Source organism: Nanorana parkeri, unplaced genomic scaffold (genome assembly GCF_000935625.1).
Source record: "Nanorana parkeri isolate BGI_ZX_2015 unplaced genomic scaffold, ASM93562v1 scaffold387, whole genome shotgun sequence".
Taxonomy (NCBI): domain Eukaryota; kingdom Metazoa; phylum Chordata; class Amphibia; order Anura; family Dicroglossidae; genus Nanorana; species Nanorana parkeri.
Window position 1 is genome coordinate 669403 of NW_017306655.1, and position 7417 is coordinate 676819.

The following is a 7417-nucleotide window of genomic DNA, read 5'->3' on the forward strand; positions in this document are numbered from 1 at the left end:
TCAGGGTACTGCTTAGACACAGGGCCGGCCTTAGGCCTTTAGGCGCCCTGTGCGAGAAAGCTTTACAGCGCCCCATAGCAGATCCTCAGTTTTTGAGTTCAGGTCCACTTTAAAAAACATAACTTGCACTGGCTCCCCTAAAAGGATGTTGGAATCACATGGGTTTAAATTAGGCAACCCAAAAGGAAGTAGCTTATGACTTTCAAACTTTGCCAACAGTTGTTTAATTTGGACAATATCTGCATAATATGTTTCTAGGTCAAACTAGAACATTTACTTGGCTGTGTAGGATTTTGGATGCGTAAAGTAGAGACATCCTATTCTACTTCATCAGCTTATCAGAAAGTTAGCCACTTTTATTCTGACGATCCAGGTAAGACTTTTGCTTCAAGTAGCAGAAATAGGATCAAGGTGATAATGCAGAAAAAAAGCATACATGACTGTGTATTGTAACACTTACAGTTTTCATTTAACAAAACGTTCATTGCAGAAAGGCTACAGCATGTTATTTTAGCACAGTGCTAAATGTATAAACTATCTAACACATGTTATACAACTTCAGAAATGTATAGTGGGTGGCAGGGAGAATTCATTTTCCATAATTGTCCTTGTATTTAAAACGTGTGTATAGCCATACCATTTTTTTAGTTTTAGGTGGTGTGGTGTGGAATGATTAGAACCACTGTTTATTGCTGAATGTGTCTCCGCTGATGAGATACACCTTCTCTAAATGATAGAAAAAAAAAGAACCCCAGTTGTGAATGAGCCATTTGAATTGTATGAGACCACTAGAATAGCTCTGTGAGAGACCCAGAAAGTTAGGAAGACAAGCAGGAGACCAAGAACTGTGATTCAAGTAGAATCTAAAAGTATCCTTATCTCCCTACAGTCCGCCTTCTTATTTCTCCATGCACTGGTGCAATAAAACCCGTTAATATTTAAAGAAAAGTGACTGGCACCCATCATTCTGAATATCCAGAGGACAAGAACTACTCGCTGTGTGCCTAGGACATTTATTGCCAAATAAGTGGGTCTGGGACATCCGCAACATAGCTATTGGGTAGCCAAAGAGCCATATTCCTTCAAATTAGCCTGCCTGGTTACCAATAGCGCTGCAGCTCACATGTTAAGCCCACATGCTGAGCACTACAGTGGCTACATTTACAGTGGGTATAGAAAAGAATCCCCCCCCCCCCCTTTAAAAATTGGCAGTGCCATTCTGCATTGCTGTAAATCTTAGGGTTGCACCGATATATCAGCCGCCAAAAGATATCGGCCGGAAATGGCACTTTTGGCTAAATGCTAAATGTGTCCCAGCGGGGAGGAGAGAAAGTGACAGCCGGCCGAGCGCTGCGGGAGGAGAGCGCTGTGTTTGTGTTTTTTTGGGGGGAGGGGGGCCCAAAAAAAAATCTTGCACCAGGGCCCTTTGTTCCTTAGGTCCGCCACTGGAAGACAGACAGACACAGTTTTTGTTTTATCCAGCTGTATTTAGTCAGTGCAACTTAGCAACCTATAACATCCAAGTGAAAGATATATAACACCAACATGTCAGAAGAAAATTAAAAAACAGATTGACAGACTTGGAAAAAGCATCACCCCCTCCTAAAAATTACTTGTAAACTCAATCAGGTGTAGCTAATCGCCTTCTCAAATGGCACACAAAGCCATATTACTTTCAACTGTGATCAGCTGTGGTCATTTTGATTAGCTCAGCATGAAAGGGGCTTCCAGCCCCTTTCATGCTGAGCTAATCAAAATGACCACAGCTGATCACAGTTGAAAGTCCACTGTATATGCATACGTGGTATATGTTTATTGAGTCCTTAAACAGGTATTGTTTGGGGATTCACTAGTATTGTTCATTAAAGAGATATTAAAGTCAAAAGGTTTTTAAGCTATTTCAGATGGATGTTTAAAAGTTTTAGTTCCCTGCAGAATCAGCTGGACCCCTGAGGAATGGCCCTGATATCCTGTTTTAAGGTGCTATCTTTCCTTTGCAGCGTCAGAAATACTTTGCTGGGTAATGTATATTTGTTTGATCTGGATTCATTTTTGTAGAAAAGTTTGAGAGTTTAATACTACTTTAATCTCCCCCCCCCTTTCTATTGGTGGCACTGGCAGAGCATCAGTACAGAGAACAGAGGCATTTACATCTGAACTGGAGACTCCAGCAGCAGGCACAGCTTTAAATGATGTCACATGCTGGCTGGAACTTTAATTTATCTGTCTGGCAGAGATCACTCTGCCTTTGCCTGACAGAGGAACTAGTTTGCCTGGCTGGCCCTGTCTGTGTCCTAGTGCTGGGTCCCGGGGAAATGCAGAAAATTTCCCAGGTGGCACCAAGCCTCCCGCTGTCACTCTGCAAGGTCCCCCTCCCTGGCTGTACCACTCCCTCTGTTTGTGGGCATGAGTCAGGCTGGAGTCGTACTGTTTTGTTCTGGTGGGCAGCAGCGTGGCAGCAGGGACATTCTGTCAAGCTGTGGCTGTGTCTGGGGCTTTTTTTTTACTTTTTGTTTTGTTTTGAATAGAGTAGGGAAGGGTGAAAACTCCTGTCCCTGAAATGCAACAGAAAGTTAGAGGAAATCAATGGAAGTGAATGGAAGCCTCCTCTTAAGGTGCCCATACACCTTACGACCATCGCAAGACTTTTGTCTTGCGATGGTCGTATGCTTCTTGAAAGCCCGTACGATCTGCCCACCTTGGACGGGCAGATCGTACTTGCGATCATCGAAAGCCCGCCCCGCTGAGGGGCGGGCTTCCGATGACGGCAATGCAGAACGGGCAGTGTGCGCGTGCGCACACCGGCCTGTTCCGCAGCTATCGGGCGAGCAGGCTAGAAACCCGCCGAGAATCGTACGATTCTCGCCGGGTTTTCGAGCATGTTGGCTCGACAAAAGACGCGCGACCGTATAGTAGAAACGGTCGCACGTCTTAGTTCACACTGCTCGATTCTCGTACGATCGCGGGATTTCTCGTACGAGAATCGAGCAGTGTATGGGCACCTTTAGACTTCTGTCTCCATTGGAAGATTTCCCTCACCTTATTCTGAGGACAGCTCTAAAATTTAGCATTTTCTTTCTTAGTCCCCAATGTCATCAGTACAAATAGAGTAGCAAATCTCTTAAATAGGGATACAAATAGCAACCCTTCCCCACTCTACCCAAAAAACAACAACTTTCCTAGTGATTAGGGATGGCCCGATACTAGTATCAGTGCCGATACTAAGGGGTCTATTCACGAAGCTGCCGATAGATCTGGCCGTAGCTTCGGCCGATCCTTCGGCTAGCTTTAAGCCCCAGGACCCCTTCGGTTCAGTAGAACCGAAGGGGTGCTGTACGGGCTATTCACAATAGCCCGTACAGCTCCCGATCATGGCCGAGCGGCTCAGCCGAGCCGAACGCATATGCATCGGCTCGGCTGAGAATGTTCGGCCGACCCGAAGCCACGCGAAGCAAGCCGATGTACGGCTGAAATCAGCCGATGTACGGCTGAAATCAGCCGTACCAGCCTGAAGTGAATAGCCGAACAGTGTTTGGCTCACTTCACTTCAGATCGGTCTTTCACTCGGCTGCCCTCGGCAGCTTAGTGAATAGACCCCTAAGTATTTAAGCGAGTACTCATACTCGCCCAAATGTTCCAATACTTACCCCCGATACCGGAACTTCTGGTCAGAAGGAGATTCTGGTCAGAAGGAGATCCTCTGACCGGGAATGACACAAGGGAACATGGAGCCGGCTCCCCGACCTATCAGGAAGCAGGGCGGCGAGTCCTTACCCGGTGCCCGGCCTCCTACTGTTTGGCCAGCTAGATGCTGATTGGCCGGGAAGTGTTATTACCCGGGAAGCAGGCTCCATGCTAGTAGAAGTACCAGTATCGGTTCTTGGTATTGGCGAGTACCGAAGTATAAATATTGATACTCGTAAGCGATACCAAAAATTTGGTATCAGTGCATCCCTACTAGTGATACACTAACAGTTAAACACTGAAACCTGAAACATACACACTTAGCTTTTAAAGTGTCCCATAGCACTTAATCTTCTTTAACACGTAACCTTAAATTGAACCCTTAATGCTAAACTTTCCACCACTTAACCCCTAAAACACTGAACCCCCTTGGCCCAACACTAATACCCCCTTGGCCCAACAATGAACCCACTTGGCCCAACTCTGATACAAAGTATTTACCTGCAGTAAACCTCCTCCAAGTTCTCTGATTGGAGGAGGTGCAGATGTCATCCTCCTCCAATCACAGAATGCCTTGCATTTACTGAAAATAATGCAAGGCTTTCTCTTAATAAAGGATAAGGTACAGTAAGCAATTCACTGTGATCAGCGTTCTGCAGCTGGAAATTGAAATCTTAGCACCGAATGTTCAGTGCCAACAGGACAGTGCAGACTGACTGAAACCAAGAGATTTAACGAACGCTGCAGTGGGCAGAGATGGGGCACACTTCTTCATTGGTAATGTAGTATTAACGTGCAATTATGCAATTATGCAAAAAGACGTTTTTGGAATCAGCTCCGCAGTCGGTGGAGGGGGTTTAGGGAGAGAGTGGCTCTTGCCATAGAATACTTAGACACCATGGCATCCTTACCTACTTGTGACTCTTACTGTGACCGGCATCACTCCTTTCCAGCCATAGGGTAGCCAGTTGCCAATGATGATGTACTCCTGCACTTGTGCACAGAAGTTGCATTGTCCTGAAACCTGGCTCCATTTTTTGCACCTTACATGAGCTGGAATGAGCCAGGATTGTACACTACACTGTGCTGGGGCCACAGCTGTGCACATAATTAACACATTTGGATGTGTCTTTTGCCAAAAACCCTCTAGCATTTTTTTTATTTACAGACTTTAGTTCCGCTATAAAGTCAAACATTTACTCACTGCAAAATCAGAAAATGTTGCTCCATTTTTTGTTGCCTAGTTTCTGCAAAGTATATGGTCTTTTGCTTATTCTTTTACATTTTAACATTTGCTGTATATTATCTTTATCGTTTAATTTTTTTTCATACCTCTGGTTTATTGTAACCACTTGGTACACTTTCAGTATTCTAATGAGGAAAGCTTAAGTATCTGCATACGTTTAGAAGTAGTTAATGAAATTTCTTTGGCAGGGTATCCCTAAAAAGATACTTGCGTGCAGACATCTGAGAAAATCAGTGAGCCAATTACAGAAGCAGGAAACAACATTTTTTGGGGGCATTTCATACACCAACAGCAATTCAGGTTACCATATTGCATTGAATTTTTTAAAACAATTTTAGAAAATGACAGCGGCTCTGACCGAAATAGAAAGGTCATTTTCAATAACATTAAATTACAAAATGGATTGTGCAGCAATTTTCTATGCTATACTATTTTTTTATCAATAGTGCAGTTTTCCTTTAAAGGAGAACTATGAGGTGAGTGCTTTTCACTCATCCTCATAGTTCTAGTCGACCTGTGACAATGAAACTGTCACAGGTCGGCTCAGTAGATCGGGAAGTGAGCGAACACATACCGGCGTTCGCTCACTTCTCGATCCTGTCACGGCTCTCTGCCGTGACAAGGGAGGGACTGGATTCCCCCCTCCCCGCTCCGATCCTCCAGCGCTGACTGGCAGGACGAATGGGGAGGGAGCGGGTATATGCTGGCTCTGCCTCTAGATAGGCAGAGCCAGCTGTCATTTACGCAGCCGGGCGGATCCAGACATAATTGTTGGGATCCGCTTCAGCTGCGGCGTCTCAGTATACTGAGCTTAGGGTGACGGGAGGACACTAGTTTGTGTCCTCCCGTTACCCTAAGGAGAACTATGAGGAAAAGCCCTAACCCCATAGTTCTCCTTTAAGCGAGCAGCTTTTTAGTACTTTTTAGCTCACCATAACCTGTCTATTTGTTCTGTTCTTAAGGAGATATTACATACACACTTAGCTCCCATAGCGCTTAATCTCCCCAAACAAGGGTTCACGTAACCTTACATTGAACCCTTAATGCTGAACTAACCACCACCTAACCCCTAAAACACTGAACCCCCTGGGTCCAACACTAATCTAATACTCACCTGCAGTAAGCCTCTGCATCAATAGCAGGTATATCCCATTCCAAAAATATGTATCACTAACCTCCCAAAACTCCCTAACACACCTCAATAAAGTATGAATACAAGGAGGGTTTTCAATAACAATAAATTAAAAAATGGCTTGTGCGGCAATGTTCTATGCTATACTAATTTTTGATCCATAGTGCAGTTTTCCTTTAATCGAGCAGCTTTTTAGTACTTTTTAGCTCACCAAAACTTGTCTAGTTATTCTGTTCTTAAGGAGATATTAAAAATGTTACTAATCTTAAAGTACTATTTGGGGGGCTGTACAGCCGTCCGCTCACTTTTACATGACTGGTGTGGTGCCGCCCACAATTCCCCCGCCGGACTTTCAGGACCACAACAAAGAGTGTCCGGATGGCAGATGTTTACCCAATGCTCTCATCAGAGTGTGAACCCAGACAGTGTCAAAATCCTGACTGAAAAGCTTGATCATCTGTAGCAGAGGGCAGGGAAGACATTAGGGATCTAACAGAACCCTGATGTCTCCATAAATAATATCTGTGGTTTATTTATCTCTGCAGACAAGGAAATGGTTTCACAAGGGTTAAAACATCGAGAAGATTTTATTTTTTGTCTGTGACTCAATTACTGCACCTCTGACCCCTTTTCATCAGAGCAGGAAGTGAGAGTGCATCTGCCCATTGAGGACACACAGAAGAAAAAGTTTTGTCCGGAGTTTTATTCTGAATGTGGTGGTTCAAGAACCTTCTCGTCTTGTCTTTGTTGAACCTCACTGGGCTATCCCTGTGTTGCAAATTTGTTCCATATCAGAGTAATCATTTGTTCTCTCCGTGTATTAAATTAAATCCAAAATAGTCTTTGAATACTTTGAATAATTGGAAAATAAGGTAAAATCAGTTAGAAGCATTGGATGAGCAATTATATGATGCAGAACAGTATTTCTATTTTTAGTTTGTACAATAGATTGGTAATTAAACACCCTGAGCTCTTAATCAAAATCCCAGAAAGTGACAAAGGTGTCTGAATAACTATAGTGGTAGGGAAAATCAAATTCCAAAAATGTATGGACCTCCAAAATTAGTTTTTTGAACCCTTCCAAATAACCAATATGGCATCTAAATTTCTCAAACATTTATGAAGGCATTAGATGCATTCAGATGGATAGTTGTAAAGTTCCTACAGGTAGCTGACAAAAAACAATTGCAAATGTAGGTGGCCTCTGTAACTTCATGAAGTTTCTGGAAAATGTGTCTATTCAGTTCCCTAGCACAGCTCCCTCTTTCTTTGCACCTCTGGAAGTGTCTAATTAATGTCTGTGTTGGCCGAGCATCTCACCTCCGTACCTATAATACAGTACTAATTTATTTTTA

The 7417-nt window shown here is 43.7% G+C and overlaps 1 long non-coding RNA gene across 1 annotated transcript in view; it reads left to right on the plus strand.

Annotated features, from left to right (window-relative positions):
* Positions 1–331: 331 nt before the first annotated feature.
* LOC108789325 overlaps positions 332–7417 on the plus strand; it is a 13407-nt gene continuing 6321 nt past the window's right edge. The window contains exon 1 of the long non-coding RNA XR_001941392.1: positions 332–373. This is a non-coding gene — a long non-coding RNA (uncharacterized LOC108789325). The remainder of the gene's footprint in view (positions 374–7417) is intronic.